This window comes from Lissotriton helveticus, chromosome 10 (genome assembly GCF_964261635.1).
Source record: "Lissotriton helveticus chromosome 10, aLisHel1.1, whole genome shotgun sequence".
NCBI lineage: Eukaryota > Metazoa > Chordata > Amphibia > Caudata > Salamandridae > Lissotriton > Lissotriton helveticus.
In genome coordinates, this window is record NC_136071.1 from 204,250,015 (window position 1) to 204,273,636 (window position 23,622).

Here is a 23,622-nt window from a genome sequence, read left to right on the forward strand (position 1 = left end):
AACAACTTTTGACTATTAAAATAACACTTCTTTACAACTTTCCCGCCTACAGTGTCAGCCTAACTGAGCACACTGATTAATAAAAACAAAAAAAGAATTTGTAAACCAAAACCCTTACATAGGTTAAGTTCATGTTGTGTCAAATTATTTTGCTTCATGATCACAATACCTGGCAAACACTGAAGGCATATCGTACTAAGTATAGTGCTGTAAGTTCACTGTGATTCCAAGTCCCTGTCAATCACAGAAGGCAAATACAACCACAAGCTCACTGAATTGTGAAGTACTGGACAAATCCAGAAGTCAGATATTTCCATCCTCAATGCCTCCATCGGCTCATCCACATCCCAGGATTCCTGGAAAAATACCACCATCATGCCCCTACTCAGGAAAGCATCTGCTGACCCAGGCATGCTTTCCAATTACAGGCCCATCTCCCTCCTGCCATACCGAGCAAAGGTCTTGGAAAACCTACTGACACCTCAGCAACTACCTCAGTAACCACCAGCTCCACAACGCCACGCAGTCCGGATTAAGACCCAACCACAATACAAAAACAGCACTCAGTGCCCCTAAAGATGACATCCGCATGGTCTTTGACAGAGGGGACATGGCAGCCCTAATTCTTCTGCATGTCTCTGCAGCATTTGACATGGTCTTAGACCCCATCCTCTTCAGGTGCCAGCACGATACTGGCATCCAGCTCTCCGTTGGATCTGCTCCTTCTTAAAAAATAGAATAGAAGCTGTCAGCCTGGGACCTTACTCCTTGGAAGCCCGCAAACCTATCTGCGTAGTGCCTTAAGGCTTGTCGCTCAATTCCACCCTCTTCAACGCATACAAGATACCTCTGGCCAACATCATCAGCACACATCATATTAACGGCCTCTCCTATGCAGATGACACAAAACTTCTAGTCTTCCTTTTGGTCACAACACCGATAACAAGAAATAAGTTCACCGCCTGCATGACTGAAGTCGCTAACTGGATGAAAGCCAACTGTCTCAAGCTCAACACTGACAAGATAGAAGTAATAATCTTCAGCAGGAACACCTCATCAGGAGACACAACCTGATGACCGGCTGAACTTGGATCAGCACCCACAGCCAAAACCCATGCCAGGAGCCTTGGAATAATCATCAACAGCAAACCAGATAAGACTCCACAAGTCAGCGCTGTCAATGCTCCCTGAAAATGCTGAGGAAGATCTTCAAATAGCTCCCAAACAACACTATAAAAACTGTCACTCATGCCATAGTCACCAGGAAGTTGGACTATGAGAACACCCTCTTCGACAGAATCACCAAGAAACCACCCAGAACTCGGCACTCACTTTTGTCAACCTACCGTACAGGACCCACATCACACTACACCTCAAGGAACCACACTGGCTCCTGATAAACAAATGTGCTCAATTCAAACTCTTTCCACACACACATTCGAGGCATTGCACAACTCTGGCCCCACCTACCTAACAGCTGTATCTCCTTCCACCAACCAACAAGACACCTCCACTTTACAGGACACCTACTCGTACACATCCCAGGGATATACATAATCAAATCAGGAGGACGGGCATTCTCCTAGATCGCTCCTAAAGTGTGGAACGAGCTCACACTCCACATCAGATCCTCCTCCTCACGTCTTGAACTCTGCAAGCAGCTGAAAACCTAGCTTTTCAATTAACCAACCTACCATAGGCATAGCTGGGCACACACACCTGCTCAGCACCAGGATCCCCTGCTGGTGATAGTGCACTTTACAAATACACATAACATAACATAACTGCAAAGAAGGGCCACGTTCCCTTTAAACTATGATTGCGACATACACAACCAGTAGAGACTTGTGATCCAAAGGTAAAGCACCAGTAAGGATTCCAAGAATTAAGAAGGCTAGAATAGGTTGCCGATACTTTAGTTTCCTGGCAGCTAAACATTGGATTACACTGCCAGCTGAAATAAGAACAGAGCCCGTCGAAATGGCTTTCCGCAGGAAATTGAAGACATGGCTTTTTCCTACCACCTAGTCAGCATACTATGCCAGGACCTTGGTGTAGTACTGAATTCTATTGGACCTGCAACCCCTACTGTTCGTTAATTTTTGGCTACTAGCGCAGGGACACATCGGCGGTGTAACCATGCGCTGTATAAGTGGATAAAATAAAAATAAATAAACAAACCAGATACCACAACAAGTTCACTGAATTGCCAAGTATCCGACAAACACATTAGCCAGATTCTACCACAATCTCATTGAATTGTCAAGTACCTGATGAAAACACAAGTCGGGTACTACTACAAGCTCTCTTAGTTTCCAACTACCTGACAAACTCTGAATCCAGATATTAACATAAGCTCAATTAATTGCCAAAAACTGAACAAATAAGGGAGCTAGATACTGACGTATGCTCACTGATTTGCCAAGTACATGGAAAACTGGTCAAGTATAGTGCCTGATTTCTGCCAGAAAGTAGAACATTTACAATGCTCAGTCATAGTTCAATTGTTGTCTTCGGTTGATAACTCTGAGGAATGGGGTGACTCACTGGTCACATCAAGAGTGTACCCTTCTTGCTTGGTGGTTGTACAGGCAGTTGGCTTGTTCAGGGAGTTGGGGGACTCTGAAACTTCCTAAGGGCATGGAGGCAACACCTTATGGCACTGCTGCTGGAGCCGAGATAAGGTTGGAGTCAGTGGCATACTGCTAAATGATGGGGCCCTTATGCAGAACGTAATTAGTGGCCCCTGAGTCTCCCATCACACAGATGTTTGTTGCCCTTGTGCTGATTAAGGGTCCCCTGGCTGGAGTTGCCTGATGCTCTTGCATGAGGGTGGCAGCCGCTCAGTCACGAATTGTGCTGTGCTGGAAAAGAGCACAGAAGCATGGAGACCTAAAGTCCCTTGCGGTTGCAGCATAAGTTCAGAGGATTAGGCTTGCATCAGCCGACCAGGCAGGCAGGGAGGACGCAGTCACCCAGGTCATCAACTTTTAGTAGCATGTAGTTGAGTGGCACTTCAGGGGTTGCTCAGATATATGGATCTTGCTTAGACAAAAAGTATTTTGCGCGCTTTGTGTTACCTTGGTTGGGTTTGTAGTGGTACACATCTCTGTTGGCAGTACTAGATGATTTGATGGTCTTACTGGGTTCAAAGCGGTGAGCTGGACCTCAAGACCTGAAGCACTACCAAGTCAAAAAGTGATTGTTGAATAAACCTAAGGGGGCTGATTTTCTTCATAACAACTGGCAAATTGTTTTCATGAGCCTTTAATTACTTCAGCGAGTCACTTAGGGTGTTGGATGTTACAATGTATCAAGTTATGACATATTCATTGTCTGTCCTAGCTTCTCATGGCTTCCACGGATGGCTGAACAACTCATCAGGTTAGCGACCCAGTGGCTAAGGGCCAGATTTGCCAGACGGGTTAGTCTGTTACAAACTTGATAGATATTCTGTCCGTCTTATTGTATTTATCCTATGGGACTTGTAATAATGCAGATGGGATATCTGTCACTTTGTGATGGGACCATCCATCCTCTAGACACTTAGGGGGTCATTAGGATGGCGCGCGGACTTTGCCCGCCCACCATCCTCATGGTGATTGGGACCGCCCGCCATAAGTGCGGGGGTCCCGTGGGGGGTATTAGGATGTGCCCACCACAGTGGCGGGCACATCCTGCATTGTTAGCATTGTGGCGGGTGGTGCTCTCAGCACCACCGCCACAATGCTAACAATGCATTAATGCATTTGCATAGACAAAGCGGCAGGCAACACGCAGTGCCTGCCGCTTTGTCTATGCAAATGCAGGTGGGTACCACAGGTACCCCCGTGTGCACCCCCCACCTCTCTTTAACTCTGGGGGCCCACAGGGGGCCCCCAGAGTGAAGACTGCATGCCGCCGCAGAAAGGCATCTAAAGCAGCCCATCATAATATGGCTGGCAGTGTCTATTAGACACCGCCACCATATTAAACCTTTTCCGTCCCCCGGTCGCCTTGTGACCGGGGCGGAAAAGCGGCGGATGGACATCCGTCCGCCGCGGTCCCCCCCGCCATACGAATATGGCGGGCGGATTGCCCTCGCCCGCCATCCTAATGGGCCCCTAAATGTGGTCCCAAGTGTCAGCAAACGGTCCCAAACATCAAGAAAAGAAACCAAACAGCTAGCCACCCAAAGAAAAAAAATACTGTACACTAGTCCAAACAGTATGTTAGTTTGGTAGTGCTGATTGGCAGGTCTTGAACCTCACTAATTGGGTTACCTGTGATTTGGTAGTCAATGTCCATTCTTGAAAACTGTTACAGGGAATTACAATTAGGGGGTTACCGACCTCACCCCTAGTCTAGTGCTGTAATGAGCTGGCACTCCAAGTAAGTTCCTTGGGGATCCCGTACATTAGGGGCCATCTCTTCAAAGTGACAGATTAGAGTCAACAATGTATTTCTCATGGGCAGCCCTGGCACCTGATCACGCACTGGAGCCACAAGCTCCCATGTTGGGACCAGGGTACTGGGTTTGGATCTAACCATGAGAGCGAACAGAACCATCTCTGGCACTGTTATCATTAGAGACACTGTTGAAGCAGTTTCAGAATCAGAGCAACCCTCCATAATTAACACAATATTCTATAAACTAGGATGAAGAAGGAAAACAGCTGTGTCTCCCATGCCTGAAAACTAGCTATTAAGGAATCTTCTGGGTTCAAGGATCACCCGGTGTGATGCAGGATGCATTTTGAATTGTTCCTGGCCAGCTGGGGCTTAAAGTTATATTTATTTATGGGTGGTCTACTCTCAGAAGACCACCTCCATGCAAACTAGTGCAGTCTCCATTTTGTTCATAAACTATCATCAAAGTAGGGTTTTGGCCAAAACAACAAACACCAGGATCATGTTACTGGTAGGTACTTAAGTCACCTGGTGCAGAGAAATCTCCTTGAAGTCCAGTTGAATTACAGCTACTGGCTGAATGGGATAATGCTTTCCCCGCTCTGGGAAACTGTTGGGACTCTAAGCCAAAGCACATGTGTGGGGCCAGATGTGAACCTTCTCCTAACCAGTGCCCAGTCCATCTTCTGATGCTGTTTTGGACATCAGAGGGGTACAAACTAGTATAGACTGGTCAAAAGTATGTAAATAGATACTGTTAAACCACACACAGTACAACACAAGCAGGGGAAGAGGAGGTCAGGTACAGGTGCAGGCAGAACGTTTCTAGTAGGAAATCTGGCCTATATTTCAGTTGCCCACCAGATGCCTTCTGCAAATTGGTGGAGGGTCTGACTGAAAGAATAACATTCTGGCACTTCAACCTGAAAAGGTCTGACTACTCTTCTCTGATGATTTCCAAAAGGCACTAGACATTCTCATTCAATGGACATGAGTGTCTTGTCGACTTTCCAGTGACGGTGCTGAGAGGGTTTCAGTTCTTGATGTCATCAATTATTATGTAGAAAAAGTGACCTAATCTATTTTACTGAAAAAAACATCACAGATTATTTGAGATGGTTTGGCCTAGTATAACCTCGTATTGATCCTGGTATAGTGTCCTGGTTAGGACCAAGAAGAGTCTGTTAGCCATAAATTGGTTAGTATCTTCGCATTAAGGTCAAGCATGACAGGAGCCATAATATGTTGCAGTCTTTTTGTATCTTTTCCAGCCTTAGGGAGCATCAACACCATACCCCCTCGATGGGAGGCCGGAACAATCCCACTCTCTTTTGAAATGCAGAAACAGCCAAAGCAGTTGGTGGGCACTATACAAGTTTTAAGTGTGATAGAATGCAGCTGAAAGAGAATCAGGGCCTGGCCTTTACTCTTTATTCTTTGTTTCGGTAGTGGTGGTCATCTTGTTTAGCATGTTAAGCCATTTGTAATATTGTGTTTATTTGATCCTTTGCTCAATATGTACATCCGGGTATACAGGGTTTCTCGTATCATGATAAAGTTAATATATGGCATCTGACTGTGCCAAGTTTATCTAGCTTTGTGGTTGGTGTCCCTCCTACATTTTAGTTGATATTTTCTGTTTTGTGTACTGTGGCTTCACATGCCTGGTAGTCCCATCTATACCATAATTTGCAGACTGAATATTATGCTTTATGGTCCACCAGTGGAGTGCCAAATTCTAGGGTGAGATCATGTAATATCCTCCCATGGGCTCTTTAACTTTACTGTTTCTGCAAATCATGAAATAGATATAGATACTCTTCATATCATTGCCTTAAAGGCATCCCATTATCAGTGTCATTTTGTTCTTGCAGTGTATAACTATTATGTTGTATATCGTTCCCGTAAATGCAGCTTCCTGATGTGTTCCCACAATGAGGCTCTGCTTCACAGTGGATTAGTAATAAAAGATCCTTTAGTATCTGGAAAAAGCACCGTGTCCGGAAGAAAATCAATCTATACAATTTGATCCATCATAGGGATAGTATGGTGAAGAACATTCCATTGGTTGATTCTCTCCTGGATTTAGCACTTCCTGTAAATGTCAGAGGATTTTCCATTCTGAAACAACTCCAAAACTGGTACTAAGTCTCTATGGGCCTGATGTATGAAACGCTAATTGCAAAGTACTGGTCTCAGATTATGACCTGTATTTTTGTGACGAGTGTATAATTTTGTGAACTGAACTAATAGGTTGGTTCACATCATTACTGTTGTATTTCTATCTAGGACCCTAATTCGATATTCCTAATTTATGCCCTTGTATGGCTATAATAAATAATATCCTTATAAAGGCATAGAAATCATATCCATATTTAGTCGTAGCCCATGCAGTCCAAATTAAGCAAGGTTACTTCCCCAGACTCCTAGAAAGTACAACGCGTTCTTTAAACAAAGCAAACCTAAAGCAACCTGGGAAATCCCCATGTTTCTGTTTTGATTTGTCCTAGAACTCCTGCGAGCACTGAAAGAACGGCCAGTTCTTAGTGACATCTGTATTGACGTCTTATGTCCAACCTTACGTCAAACCCGGCACCTTTCAGGTATAAATATACCAACGTTGCCTTAGCAAACACACAGTGGTTTGGAGCAGGGCGGCTATCTACTTGCCCGAGAGCCCAGCTGATGCGAGAGCCCACGGATGCCGCCCCTCCCCTTTGACGCACTGAGAGAGACGCTGTCTTTTTCTCCAGCCGAGAAAATCCAGCTCCGGTGTTTCCAGCCGCCCTTGCGGGTTGCTGGGATATCGAGTCCTGAGAGAGAGATACCAGACCTCCTGCTTTCTATTACCCAGCTACGGAGCTGACTAAACCCTTGAGAGAATTCTTGATTCAGATTCCTTGGCAAAACCCAACTTAACTTAAACTACTACTTACTTACTCCTTCCCACGTATTAGGCTTAAGTCAGGTACACCGGGGTAGGCGTAGATTAGAAGCACCAGTTGAGTACGTTAGTCAATGTATTTATGTATGTATATATTTTATCCATTTTAAAGTATCATATGGCTAAGAAACCATATCAATGCTTTTACAGTATTATTTCATAATACTCTGTTTACTGTACGCACTTTACTTTATGTTAAGTATTGCAATTGTGGCAATTCATTTCTCTTGCATGAGAAAGAAGACTGCTCAATAAATAACACCTTTTATTGAAAACGCCCGTCTCTCTATTTCTCTGCACTCTGGTGAAACGAAGTATGCACGATTGACTGAGTAAAATAGCTGTCTATTGTTTTCACACGACTCTAGAGATACACTCTTATTCTGAGGGAGCAAAGTTGTCATGTTTATGGTTGTCAGAAGCTAATCCCTTCTTGTCTATCCAGGGAAGTTAAACTCCTCCTTGTTTACTCGAGAACGTTTCTAGTGACCTCTGAGCTAGCTGGCAAAACTAATTAGGTCTAATATAGTCAGTAGAGACCTAGTCGACCTCAGTCCTACGTCTACACTGCTGTTTATATTATTCCAATGCGCAGAGCCTATTGGGAATATAGGAACTACACTACATGGCGCCCAACGTTTGGTAAGGCGATAATCTAACGCAAGACACTAGAGTAACTCAGTTGTGCTTTTTCACACAGAACCCTTTTCCCGTAAAAACTCCAAAAGACGTCTGGAGTGGGTAAAAGGTTAAAATCCGCCGGAACTTAGTAGGAAGAGATTCCTATGTATAGTTTTTGATTTAGTCAACGTTGAAGGATACAGTGTTCCAAAATATTGTGCACCTAATCTTTGTTTCCCTTGAAACTTGATCTGCAACAAAAAACTTTCTGTAAGTAAAAATGACGTAAAGTGACGAAGAAAGGGAGGCATCTAGAATAGCAGCTCAACTCCTAGCGGATGACACAAGTCTCCAAGAAAATGACCCGAATGGTATAATCATTCCGGTAAATGTAAGGAAAACTATAACTCTTAAACTTATAGAAAATGGACTAACACCAAGAGGTGGTACAGTCATATTCGTGGTAGAGGCCCATGAATATCGGCAGACAGAGGTATTTTACTCATGGATAAACTTTCCAGCAGCAAACGCTGTAACACACGAATTCCACTATTACAAAATAGAGGAACCTCCGGATGAATACACTCCTTTCGAGTACGTTGAAATCCCACTAAATTGCCAAGAGCACCTGCTCTGGTTTAAAGGCGCCCTAAAACATCAAAATCACATCACCAGGATCGGTCCACTAGGTAGACCAGGAGCAACATGGCCGGTTCTAGCCAGCTACACACCACATCCAGACATTGATAAAATGTCAGACCGAGAGCTGTTAGCTCAACTAAAACTGTTAATTAAAATACACAGACAATTGGTCCAATATGTCATGAGGACTTCAACAGTCCAACCGGCAATAAAAATTCCAGACACCACCCCTCACCAGGGGAACACAAATAAAATCACACCACAAAATATACAATCAGCCATTGGCAACGTACCTACAAAACGGGAACAAATTCCATTCTGGTTAGCTCAGAAAATCACTCAAATAGAGGCAGTATTTCCTGATACTATGCCTACTGAGGAACACAGAATTCTGACTATCTGTGTTCCAATGGGGATCGCACCACATGTGGAGGACTGTGACACTTGAGGCACAGTCTTTGCTTCGATTTACACAAAAACACATGGTGTTCCGTCTATGGTTATACCAGATGTGCTAAGACAGATTCAAAATTAATACGGTCCAGAACCTGCTTTAACTCTGGGTATGAAATTACTGAAAGACTTCAAGCAGGTCTCGGCTCTATTGTTAGCCAACATAAAGGGAGAAGCAGCCAGACGCCAAAAATTGAAAGAAACAGATATAGCAGAACAACCATTTGTCAGTCAATCACTTTTATTCGATTTTTAAAAATCACAAAAAGACACAGGATACAGATCATAGAAAAAACAATAAAGTGCAACAATAGTAAAATATGTACAAAATGTGTCGTATATAAAATCAACATATTTCATAAATTCATTTAAGATAATATATGTAAACGAGTATTACATCGATAAAAAGTTTACCGTAGAAAATAATTATTTCACCTAATCTTAAGAATTTAAAACACCAAAGTTTGCTAAAATATTTCATTGAAAATTTGTCCTTGTATTCCTTTGTTACGCCTTTTGTTTATACGAACTCCTGCCAGTAAAAGGTTTGCTACATAGAAAGTTATTCGTGCACTATGCAAAAGTTGCAAAAATAAGAGTGCTGGCCTGACCTGTAAAAAGCCAGCCTCTCGAAGAATCGGTAGGAGGTATTTTTTCCTAATTAGTGCATAATGATCGCAAAACATAATGAAGTGTAGGGTGTCCTGAGATGAAAAGTGATCACAATCACAAGGACTTGCGTTGTCAGGAGTTTCCCATCTAGCGTAGGTGCCTAACAAAAAGTGTATCAAATTTAAACGAAATCTAGTTAAAAGAAAACGGTGGAATGGTTTATTAACAAAGACAAGGTAGGGTTCTGGGCCTGGGACAGTAATGAGGGCATAATTTCTTCTAACAGTCGGTTTTTTAAACTCTCTTTCCTCCCGCTCTGCCATAAAAGAGTTTATCAATGATGTTTTTATCATCATGATATCCTCTTTTTTTATGCTATCAGGGGAATAAAAAAGATCTGTGCGTCCCACGTATGATAACATAGATTTTACATAGGCCAGCCATGGGATTTTTGGGCACCATCCATGGCCAAGCAGTCTTTGAGGATCTGGTGGTTTAGGGAGATTTCCTCATTTAGCCAAGTTTTTAGCCAGGAGATAACAGGGGCAGATTTTATTTGATCTGTGACGACCCCAATGCCTAGCTCTGAATGAGTGGTAAAGGTGGGAGTGGACTGGGGGACGGAAAGTAGTGATCTGAGAAATCTATTTTCCGCCTTCTGAATATTGTCTGGGTTTATATATCCCCAGATTGAGGCTCCATAGGTGGCGATTGCCAAGCATTTGGCTTTATACACCTTGAGAATGGCTTCCATTGGTCGTGACCCCATTCTTTTAGCGAAGCTCAAAAGGGCTGCAGCGGATCTAGTAACTGCATTTGTTTTAGACTTGTGTTGGGCGCCCCAGGTTCCTTTATCATTAATGGTCACGCCCAAATAGCTAAAGGAGGAGACCCTAAGTACTTCTTTTCCTAAGCAGCTGAAGGTTATAGGTTTCTTTTTCCTGCCCTTGAGTCCCACAATCATGACCTGGGATTTTTGTGTATTTATTTTCAGATCTAACGAGGTCATGAAATCCCCAAACGAGGCAAATAATTTATTAAGGGCCACGCCCGTTCGGGCCAGTAGGACTGCGTCATCCGCGTACAGGAGGACCGGGATATTAGTCTCTCCTGCACGCGGGACGTCAACTACCATGGTGGAGAGCACTGGCTCAAGTGCATTTATATATAAAGTAAAAAGGAGAGGGGCAAGGATGCACCCTTGCCTCACCCCTCTCTGAGATTTAAAAAGTTCAGTGCATCTTCATTCTTGAGTGACGCGAACAGAGGCCTCTAATCCTTGATGAAGGTCTGCCAAGAAACCCACCAACGATCGCTCCATTCCCATTTCCAAAAGGACTCCCCACAGCCTTGACCTGTTGAACAACCATTTGAACTTGTCAGAATCATAGAAAAATCCTATGAAGAACTAGGTAGAGATAGTTTGGGTGGGAAACCAGTAAAACCCCAACTAACTGAAAATCCTGAAAAAACATTTATTATAAATAATCTAAATACTCCAAAAAAGAGTTGGGATGGAAATAAACAATCCACTCCCAAAGAAAAACGATTCCAGTCCAGGGGAAGGTCTCCTCAACGGAGAGAGAGATCTCCAGAACCAGGTGACAAGTCTCCCCAGAGGGAGCCCTCTGAGAAAAGATACAACCTAAGAAATAGGGATAAGTTGAGAAAACCTGGGGGAAACGGTACCAATAGCTTACAAATCACACTTGTACACACAAGCTGAAATGAAAATCAGTTCAACTGAAATTTTTTTAACCGCGGTTCAAACGGCTGTAGCAAAAGAAAGAGCCCAAGCCCAAGGCAGAAGGATAACTGTTTTAACAGCAGAATCAGCCCTTGAGGCATTAACAAGCCCACGCAATTTGACTGCCGAGGCATTAGATCCAAAATGGATACAATGGGAAAATTCTCTTGCTGCAGAAGACGTGAAATACTATTTTGACCCGAAAATGAAAAAAATAGAAAATCTAGAATATGAAGAAGAATATCCTCTGTCAATCGAAATTCTGCCTCTCGAACAATACACATGTGTAATCTACATGGACAGATTTGCACAACACTACGATGTAGAGAAAATATCCTTCAACGCAGCGAGCGCGATTGTTAAAGGTCGCTGGCGCTTTGGTAAATTCAGACCATTAATTACCAAAACTGAATCACTCAGAAACTGTTCAACTCAGCGAGCTGAAATAGGATCTTTAAAGATGGCGCTTGAAAATGCCGATCGCGAATTCCCCACACTAATAGTGTGCGATTCGCATTACTGCGTCAAATCTTACAACAATGACTTGCAGAACCGGGTTCAAAACGACTACAAAGATGACACAGGTGCCACAATAAAGCATAAAAAGCTTTGGGAACAAGTAGTTCTTTTACAGAAAGAACTACAAAAGACTCATGTGATACATACACTGAGTCATCAACGTGATGCCGTTCACGTTGCAGGGAATTCATTGGCTCTCGGAGCCACAGCGGAAGCAGCTCAACCGGCTTCCGTAGCCACAAAAAAGCGCTCAGAAAAATACATACACGGGGAAACCATGCTGGCGGTAAAAGCGTCTTCAAAAGGCGACTATGCAGCATTACCTGTGAACTATCCACTCAATAATACATATATAATTAATGCAAACTCCGTTCCTTTTGCTCAAATCCCTGGAGTGGGGGATAGAGTAATTCCAAACATGAACAGGAGAGTCTTATTAATAGCAGACGCACACATGGGTGAAGGTCTAAGGCACCAAGAGATCTTGAAATCTCTTAAAGAATTACAATCAGAATACTGGTGGCCGGGGATGAGCCTGCAACATTACAAATTTGCAATGGGCTGTCCAAACTGCAACAGAGATCGCAGTCGTGAACCGACCGGGGTATTGCCAGGACCCTTCTTTTAGAAAGCACAAGGCTATCTATATGCAGAAATCCAGTAGGAGAAATGCGTCCCATTAATGTTTAAGACTAGATTCACTTAAAATAGAGACCCCAGCGCTCGGCTGACGGCAGAACTGTTATAAAAGATTTGCGAGTCTTTATCGGCACATACGCAATTGGCATGCTACATTCTGACCAGGGTCCTGCATTTAGCTCTAGGGCGTACAAGGAGGCCATTGCCAGCATGGGCATTGCATTGCGGTACTCTTGTCCCTTCCATCCTGAGGGAAATGCGGTAGTGGAAAGAAAAAACCGGGACATAAAGCAATCTATAACGGCGAGGGTATTAGGTTTGGGTGATGGGTGGGTCATTCATTTAACAAGTGTCCAACGTAGTCTTAATAATCTGCCAAGAAATTCTCTAAATGGTCTCAGTCCGTACGAACTATTGTTCGGTACTAGAATGTATATTCAGGATCCTGATAGTCACACTTCAGTGGTAGAAGAAAAATGCTTTGACATCAAAGACCGTTTGGCTGTTTTACAGGACTTAAATGAAACAAGAAGGAACCTGAGCAACATAAAGTTAAAACAACAGCCAACAGCCACTGAAGAAAAACCACCTGTCCCAGCAAGACCTGTCTGGATTCCAAAGATTGGGGATCTAGTCAGAGAAAAGATCGCGGTTAAGAAGGAATGTGGGCCTTCTTACAGAAAAGAAGTACCTGTCTTAGCTGTCAGCGGAACAAGATCAGTTGTACTACCGCCCCTTGCTGGTAAAAAGGAGAACCGAGTTGTATCCATCGACCTGGTAAAACCACAGTCATGTGGCCAATAATAAGTAGTAGGCCCAGTGGACTCCCAAGAAATAGCAGAATACCAAAATTTGCTACAAACCAAGAGGTTCAAACTGAGAGACTAATCACATTTGATAAACCTGCAGTGAATAAAAAAGGACTATGCAACAAAGCCATGGAACTTGTGCCTCTTGAAACCCAAATTGCAACAGTTCGTCAAGAAACACCAGTCTACAACGATGTAGCCTGAGACTATGCTAATGAAACAAAGAAAAATAAAAAAACAAATGACAATCCGGAAGCAATTCCAACAATTGACAGAACTGCATCTGGCTACTTCATCAATTTCGATGACTTTTCTGATGATCCAAGTGAACATGAAGAAACGCTAGCAACAAAAACTTTCAAAGACAAAGTAACTGAACTCTTTCATCAACTCAAAGAAACCTATCTGATTTCTCCATGGATTGAATTTTGGATTGTGTTAGGTGTACTTTTCCTCCTGCTTTGGCTCATCATGGTTCTTTGTTTGGGAAAATTCATTGAAGGAAAATACAGTACAATGGACACAGCCAGTCAGAACATCAACTTGGTCCTAAAACCTCACAAGTCATCTCACATCGAGAAAAGAGAACTAAATTGATTTATTCTGAAGCATTTTATGAAAAAATTACTACATTTGGTTTTGAATTGTGGAAAAACAACATTGAAACAAAAACGATCTGGGGCACAAAAGAATGGCAGGTACAAGGCCTTAGAAGCATTATTTAGAGCCTGCATGATCCCAGAACAAATAATATTCTTGAATGACACTATTCAACAGACCACCTGTCTTGGCCTAGCCAAGATAAAAGACTTAAATAAACCGTCTATTCCAAAGCCCATACCTGATAGTAATAGCACTACAGATGTGGAGATAGACGTATCCCATATTTTACACCAAAACAGAACACATCCTGATTGGAAAAAATGGTTGATCTGGCCCACAGACACAAATAACTGTCAATTTAGATTCCTGAACAAACTACGGGGGTTTAAACAGAATAGGCCAGACCCTAGATACTCCCAGAGACAACATCCAGGGGTAATTACAACATACAGTGTAGGGAAACTATGCCTCGAATGGCTACAGAAATCCACACTGGCTGAAATTAAGCAACACTTGACTTTACTTAAAGACGGTGCTGACTTGCGTGATTTCATATTGGGACCACGCAAACAGCGTCAAAAACGTTTCATAGCGGCCGGTATATACGCTGCGTACAACGAAGCTTGGAAAGTAATGCAAATTGAGACAGCAGAAAAAGTACGAGAAATTGATCGTATTAATTTGGAAAAATCACTTTCTGTTGTGGAGAATGGGTTAACGACTCTGTCCTCCAGAATATATTCACTGGACAGCATTGTATCATCTGCTATCGATATAATAGAGCAGGACTTACTAATGTTACAACATGGTCAGTCCCAATTACGTTCTATTGTACAGCTTGGCTGGACGTTGCAAAATCTGCGTTCAGGCTACGTGCCATGGCGTTTAATCAATGTAACGTCATTATTCTCCATCTTTAACCTTACTGATAAACAAATCAGTTTGGCACAAAAAGGAGCAGACTATACGATTCTGAGCTTTGAAAAACTTGAGAGATTACCATTGACAATGTCAGAAAGACCAGTCATTGAATGGATAATACACGGAATTATTACAATTCCGATAACAACTTTCCAGTTTAAATATTGCCAAGAGTGGGGGGAGGAGCCAAGCTCGCAAGCGTAATGGTCGCCTTGTAGCTCGGCTCCGTCAGCCCTCTGGCCTGACTCGCATATCCTGTTGTATATCCTGCCCAGAGACGACACAATTTCGAAGAAATAGCAACGCAACGTTTCGCTCTAACTCACCGTTTGGCCTGGAGACTTCGGCGTGCTGCGGTTCCGAAGTTGTGCCCCCCGAAGGGACCTGGGCCTTCGTGGTGTTGAGACCGGGACCTCGCCTATCGGATCCGGCCTGGCGCTGTGGTGACCGTCGGCCCCGGCCGAGAGACTGCGCCACTGGTGAGAGCCGTTGTGGGAACATCCCGGTGACCCTGATCCAGGCCCGCCTTGACGGCCGTGGGGCTGGTGCGGAACGCGGTGCTCCGTGGACTGATCGTGTGAAGGGGTCCCCCCGCCGCTGCTCCGTCCATCGACCCTGGACCCTCGTCCTCGGACTCTGTTCGAGTGGAGCGCCAGCGATATTGCAGACGGCCCCTCGCCTTGGGCGAATCTCCTTTTTTCACCGAGGCTGCCATTGCTGGGACCCCCCGGAAATCTGTAAAGGCCCGCATTTGTGAACTGTTTCGAGCATCGCGGAGGGTGGTGAGGAGGCTGAATTCACAAAATGGCTACCGACGACCTGTGCTGTGGGTCTCCTCGTGATGACGGGCTTGAGTTGCTGGACGGCTCGGGGGCCTGGACGTGTGTGCGTGAGCCTACGATTGGAGACGTTCTTGATGCCTTATGATCCTTACGCGCGGCCCTGGCCCCCGGTGCTCCGGGAGACTCGATTCGTTCTACCGCCATCTTGGATGAACGCTCCTTCATGGTCCCCTCTTGTCTCAGTGATGCCACCGCCTCGCCTCCCCCGGTCGCTACGAGAGTTACTGTCGCTATCCATCGACGGATTTGCTGGCCGGTGGATTTGGAACCTCCTGCTCTTCGATGTTTGGAGTTTGGGGACTTGGATGTCGTGCGGGGATCCGATCCTCCCCGGGTGCCTGAGAACAATGGTGGACCGCTGCCTGTTTTTGCCTTGATGAGGTCGTGTTTCTGTTTTGCAGGGAAATCCCCGCTTTTCCTGACGGCAAGACTGAACTCCTGTCTATTATTGCCCTAGTTGTTATTGCTGAGACATTTGAACTGCCTATTTGAACTTTTGCCCACTTGCTTATTGATTGCCCTCCCTGGCCTACGTTTTGCTCGTATTCTCTTTCAATTGTGTGCTTGCCTCGCATCGTGTTGCTTATTTCACACTGTCCTGTGGTGGGTGGTAACTGTGGTTAGAAAAGGGATGGGGTGAGATGCACGGCTCCCAGTGGTTTATTGACGTACAGATCTGTGGCGAAGTTGCTCATATTTTTAGTGCTGTGGGAGACCCCCCTGTACGTTTTTTGGCGCTCGAGATTGTGTCGTTCTGGTTCACATATAATATGTTCGTATGGTTGGGTGGAGAGCGGTGGCCGACCGTATTTGTTTCTGCTCTTTTGCTCCTCCCTCCCATTTATTTCTTTTGTCTTGATGTCCTTTTTTTGTCTTTATATTCTTCTTTTCTCTTGTCTCTACTATATTTCGGGTTCTGGTTTAGGGCGACAGGCGCGCTGTTTGGAGGGTAGGCCATAGCCTTCTGCAGGGGTGCTGGGTGGGATGGGTGGGTTGGGTCTTATTTGATGTTTTATTTTCCTTAGTTCTATGGCCCTTTTGTATCTCTTTATTGGAGTGCCGCGTCTGTCCTTGCCTTCCGTGGTATGTTTGGGGTGGGGTCTGTAATGTCGCTGTTCTTCTTTTTGTAGTTCTGCTGCTTTCCATTGCGACTCCCATGCCCTCCTCGTCGTTGATATTATCGCTCTTTTATGTGTTCTTTGCTACGGGACGCTTGTTTAGGCGCGGCATTCTTTTCTTTCAGTCTGTGTTTTCCTTTCCCTCTCTTCTTTCCTCTTTCCCCCCCCCTCCCTCCCTTTTTCCTTCTCTCCCAAGGTTAGTATGACGGGTTAGTCTGGGTGTTGTAGCTATTCCGGCCCCCTTTGTTCTGTTTCCGATGTGCTACTGGGTGGTGGGAAACAAAGTCGTTCTTACTTATATACTGACTTGTGTTCACGGTCCTGTTTTTTTATTCTGATATATACAGTGCTGACATTCCTGCACGGCTGCCCTTTAGCCCTTTTGTTACCAATAGTTTGATTTGGGAATCCGGATTCTTTTATATTGTCGTCCTGCCTGTCATGCTCCTTCTCGCCCTATTATAAAAAATAACCTTCATTGCTCCTGTTTGCTGGCCGTTTGGATCCTTTCTCCTCCCCCTTTTTTAAGATTGTATTGCTTACGTTCCTCTATGATTGATTCTGTAACTTAATTCTGGACTTCTTGACTGCTTTCACGTGTTGTGGCCGGCCAGTTTGGTTGTAGGCCCAGATTTGTATATCCTGTCTATACCAATAAAGGTTTACAAAAAAATATATATATATATTGCCAAGAGTATATACCAGCGGGCCAGTATGAAAGGTTGGGTAAAGGATACATCAAGTCAACATGGAAATTACCTTATACACACAAATATTATAATGAAAAGAAAAAGGAGATATTTCTTAGTGGTAACAATTGTAAAAAATCACTAAGCGGTACACTTCTGTGTCAAGGTATTAACTTGCATGGAGCCTGTGAAGGGTCTTCGAATAACCTTTCATGTCACCTGCACAACACTCCTGCGAAAAAGATAGAGCCATTCGTTAGACAGCTTTTCAACGGCAGTTACGTTCTAATAAATGACCACAGCTGTTGTGGCATGGTGCCATTAAAGGCCTATCTCGTGAGCGTTAGTTCCATGGTCACTTGCTGTATGCAAGTATTGTATCCAAACAGCACTCCAGACATGGAGGCGGCAATATGGCCTTATTTGAATATCTCTTCTATTCGAATTGATACTTTAAGCAGAATGAAATCCGTTCTTTTACAAACAACTGTGCCTTTGACCTCGTCTAAAGAAACGTATGATCTGCAAGTTGCAAGGACAACGGCAGAGATACATTCCTTATTATCAACCAATTGCCCCGTGCATTTCGTAGAAATGTTGAGCCAAATGTTAAACATGTCAGATACCAGTGGCATCGCACATGTATTTAAGACAATTTTTTCGGGACTGTTAACACCCTTTGAAACAGTTCTGGGCATCTTTTCCAATTTTGTCCATTCTGTCTTTGGCGGCCTACCTCTACTTTTGGGACTCGTAGCAGGAATTTTATTTTTGATTCTTCTGCTCCGATAGACAAGACTCCAGCAACGATGGAAGAAACGATCCTAACAATACGCTACCGGGACCGCATAACTAAAGTCCTTGGATTAGCCCGGCTAAGAGATCTGAATATGACATGGTTTCTTTCATTCAGACCAATCTGGCAAGATTGCATCTTACCTGTGCTTCGATGTATGCTATGCTGAGAAGAATGCGTGTTGGACGTCTGTCTTACACTACCAATGGATACAGATACCTTGCTAGGTCCGGTAACGGCTCATGCATCGTGTTGTCCCCAGCGGCTACCTATTCTGATGACGGCATTCGTTGAGACTTCACCACTACGAGCATGTGGCAGTGGAGTACGAGATGAGAGCAGCATCAAACAGGTACAACGTTCTGTGAGCATTGCTGATCCTGACATCGATGATAGCAATCATTCTCACACATGCACTGTTTCGGCATTTTCAAACTTGGTAGAACTTTCACCTGATGTCGTAGACCAATTTTTTGCGAGTCTGTCTGAAATTATGTTCTCCCCTGAACAGAAAGAATAACTTTTAAAGCAACAAGCACACAGCGTTCCCTGAACTCTGAATTCGGCCTTCAGCTTTGATAAACAAAAGCTACTGAAAACATTTGGAACTATTTTTTCCCCTGAAAGCGAAATTATTTTTTTTCCACTTCCAAAATATTTACCCTCTTCTGGCACAGAGTACTCTGCTTAAAGTAGAACTATTCTTAGAGAACAGAGCTTCTATTTTAGGAACTCTAGAGACAATATTTTACCTCAGCCTCTAGCACATGTACAGCACTTGTATAATTATGTGATGGAATGGTCTCGACCTTCTCTTCTGTATTAAGAGCCATTTCATGTGTAATTCATTCAGCTGATATATATATGCATTTTTAACTGAATGATACCACTGCTTGAAAAGCGTACAGTAACAATACTCATTTTCGTGTATTTCCCATACACCATTTCAAATGCGAATTATGTATTTTGGGGTGGGTTGGAAAACACATGCACCATTATATGTTTACTATTGCTTAGTTTTAGTAATGAGGGACATTAGATCGTGGAGTGGGTGTTGTATTTCTATCTAGGACCCTAATTCGATATTCCTAATGTATGCCCTTGTATGGCTATAATAAATAATATCCTTATAAAGGCATAGAAATCATATCCATATTTAGTCGTAGCCCATGAAGTGCAATTTTTTTTTTTTTTTTTTAAACTTTTTTATTGAATGTAAAGAACGAGAAAACAGGAAAACAAGGCAGTCCAGTACAGCATGTCATCATGTGGTTATGCGGGGGGGGTACAAACGTAAAGCTAACAGTATCGCATTCAAAATATACTGTGGGATGGGGGGGAAGAGAAGGAGAACAGAAACAATCAATATATCTATACTTCTGCGGAGGAAACATCAGGTTGGGAGGAAGACAAGTCGGTATCAAATTCCGAAAGGGGGGGGGTACATATATCTCCACGATACGCGTTCCATTGAGTCCAAATCTTCCCCCACTTGCCAGGTCTGCCCCGGGAGACATACACAGTCTTTTCACGAAACATGGACCAGTCCATGTTCTGTTGCCATGCCAGAACCGTAGGAGGCCTCTGAGCGCCCCAAAGCTGGGCAATGTCACGCTTGGCTATCATGTTACCCAGTGTCACCCATCGAAGCTGCGCTTGGGTACAATCATTCGGTTCCCAAACATTCAACAAGCATCTCCGCGCTTCAGGCTTCAACAGCACACCCATAACCTCACTCATTACATCATGCACGCGATTCCAATAGTGTAGTACAGCAGGGCATTCCCAAATGATATGTAGGAACGTGGCCACCATACCGCAACCACGTCTGCACAATCCATCCGCCGAGAATCCCATGCGCACCAGACGCGGACCAGTCACATATACCCTATGAAGAATTTTGAGCTGGACAAATCGAAGGCGTGCCGGAATAGCTACCTCCTTAGGAGAAGAGAGCGCAGCCTGCCAGTCCTCATCATCCAGCTCCAGACCATCACTAGTCCACAACTCCCGAAGGCTATCCAATAGATCAATCCTAATATTGATTAACTTTTTATAAATGAAGGAGATCGTGCTATCAGGGACATGCCCATCCAGTATCCGATCCTCAAGCGGGGACGCTTCCGGAGCATCCGAGCCCAGGGGGAAAACAGACAGGACCGCATGTCGGACCTGCGCATATCTAAAAGATTCTCTATCATTCAGCCCATATTCAGCTTTCATTTCATCAAACGACTTGACCCTACCCTTGATCCATACATCATCAACCTTGCTGATCCCAATCAGGTCCCATCGATCAAACCCCTTCGACCGCCAGAGGGAGCCGAGTTTATCCGAGGCATAAAGCGGCGTGGCACGGGTCAACTTATCAGCCCAGCCTGTAGCAGACGTGGCCCGATGCCACACCTGCACGACTGTTTTAGTGGGCCCCGTAAGTGACCCGACGGTCAACTTCGCATACAGAGCCCTGTTGTAGTCACCACCGGGCAACAACCATTTATCCATCGCAAAGGCCGGATTTGGCGAAGGAGTGTAGGTGCCATGATTGATGGCCCCCAGCTGAGAGGCCCAGTAGTAGCGACGGATGTCAGGGAGAGCGATGCCGCCATCGTACCACGGGAGTGTAAGCTTCGAAAGGGCAATGCGAGACCGGCCCCCCGTAGCAACTGCCTCTGGAGGCCCTCAATCTCCCGAAAATAGCTAGCCGGTACAACATCGAGCGTATTCTGAAGCGCATAGAGAAATCGGGGGAGCGACATCATCTTAAACAACGCTGCTCGTCCCAGAGGAGAGAGAGGAAGCCGACTCCACGTTCCAACATCCGCACGGAGGCGCTGGAGGGGGGGCAGCAAATTGCGTTTATATCGAAGTGCGGGGTCCAAGGTAATAAAGATCCCCAGATACCTAAAACCCTCCAGCGCCACCGAGATGGGACAGCCACGTGGCAAAAGTGGAGCGTCACCGGAAAGAACATAAATACAGGATTTTGACCAGTTGATAACTAGACCGGAATTTTTATGAAAGGAAGTCAAAACATCAAAAAGGACGATTAACGACTTACGAGGTGACGTAAGGTACAAGAGTATATCGTCTGCGTACAGAGATATCCGATCCTCAAAGTCCGGGGACCATCTAATTCCCCTCAAGGACGGTTCCCACCTCAACAAGGCCGCCAGTGGTTCCAGAGCTAGGGCAAACAAGAGCGGGGACAAAGGACAACCCTGGCGTGTCCCCCTACCAAGAGCAAAGGGGGTCGAGGCCCGCCCATTCACCACCACCCTGGCTAAGGGGTCAGCATAGAGCAATTGCACCCAGCGAATAAAGGCGGGTCCAAAACCGAATTTACTGAGGACCGCCCAAAGATAAGGCCACTCGATCGTGTCAAACGCCATGGTGGCGTCCAAGGACGCCAAGATGGCCGGCTCCCGCAGAGTCCCCGCTCTCGCGAGGACTCCATGCAGTCGCCGAAGGTTAAGTGCCGTGTTTCGGTGCGGTATAAAGCCGGACTGGTCCGGGTGAACCAGATCGCCTACAACTGACACCAGACGATTAGCAAGGACTTTGGCTAGGATCTTAGGTTCAGCATTGATCAGGGAAATAGGTCTAAAGGATTCACAGCGGTCACGCGGCTTACCCTTCTTATGGATAACTACTATGGAGGCCAGTCTCTGGTCAGGAGGAAGAAACCCCTCTTCCAGTGACTCCAAGAACATCGATCGGAGATACGGCGCCAGTACATCCGGACAAAGCTTATAAAGTTCAATGGGGAGCCCATTCGGGCCCGCAGCCCGCCCCGATCGAATCGAGCGGATAGCGGTCGCAATCTCATCCGCAGTGGGCGGAGCTTCCAACAGATCCCTCTCTTGATCAGACAGGCATGGGAGCGAGATATGACGTAGAAGCAAGTGGGAGTCCCGCTCCGGCCGATCGGACACCGAGGAGTACACCCCCCGAAAATAGTCAGCAAAGCGCGTCACGATTCCAGCTGGATCAGTGACATCCACACCATTTTCATCCACCACAACGGGAACTACTCGACTCGCGCATTCTCTCCTATCCAACCAAGCCAGCAATTTCCCAGCCTTATCACCCACATCATACAGCCGTCCCTGCCGTTCACAACCCATCTCTTTCGCAGCATCAGTCACCAGCGCTCTATATTCAAGCTGTTTCAGGTTTAGAAGGTGCAGCTTCTCAGGGGAGACCCCAGAATCCAACTCCCCTTCAAGGGCGGAAATGTCAGACTCAAGACGGACAACCTCCTCTCGCCTACATCTCTTAACATGGCCAATCGATGAGAGGGCCTGGCCTCGAATTACAGTTTTGTATGCTTCCCATAGAGAAACAGAAGAAGTCACTGAACCAACGTTGTCAGTAAAGTAGTGATTGATCGCTGCAAGGAGTTCCTTCCTGATCTTAGGATCACGGAGGTACCACGGATTAATCGGGGCGATACGACCCTCCGAGCCCAGATGTGCGTTCACAACCAACCACAACGGGGAATGATCCGAGATACCTCTGGCTAGATGTTTAACCTCCCCTATAAGGGAAGCCTGAGAGGAGGGCATCAGTACATAATCAAGTCTCGAAAGGCTACCGTGGGCCCCAAAGTGGAAGGTATACTGGCGTTGCCCAGGATGATGTAAACGCCAGCAATCAGCCAGCCCCAGCGCCTCCAGGAAGTCCCCCAACCAGGATTGAGATTGTGCGATAACACGGGGAGGGTAACGGTCAAATGTCCCAGACACTACCGAATTAAAATCCCCCCCAACCACCAGCAAACCTTCGGGGACCCCCAGAATCACTCTTCCCAGATCGGCATAAGTCGTAGTTTGGAGGCCCGGAGGTATATAGACCGAAAACATAGTGAGCACCTTCCCCTCCCAGCGCCCAACAATGGCGGCGTACCGCCCTCTATCATCAAGTATAATATCGTCTACAGCGAGAGGGAGGGAGGTCCGAACCATAATACCCACCCCCCTGGAGCCAGAAGTGAAACCTGAGTGTGCAATGAGATGATAGCCACGCCTATTCAGTGCATGGCACGTGTTGCCGAGCGGTTTGCGTCTCCTGAAGCAAAACCACATCCGGAGACCAGCGTCGCAGCATCTGCAAAACCACCCCCCTCTTAATTCTATCACCCAACCCATTGACGTTCCAACACAGTATACGTAGTCCCCTATCCCCCGTCCCACAGGCCACCCCAAGGCCCCCCCCACCCCCAACGCAACACGTAAATAATGAAGATCATCAGTACAGTGCCTTGAAGAAAACAGAG

The 23,622-nt window shown here is 45.3% G+C and overlaps 1 protein-coding gene across 3 annotated transcripts in view; it reads left to right on the plus strand.

The window, feature by feature from the left end:
* Positions 1 to 23,622, plus strand: part of RSPH10B (radial spoke head 10 homolog B) — a 517,038-nt gene that overhangs the window by 24,258 nt on the left and 469,158 nt on the right. The window lies entirely within an intron of this gene.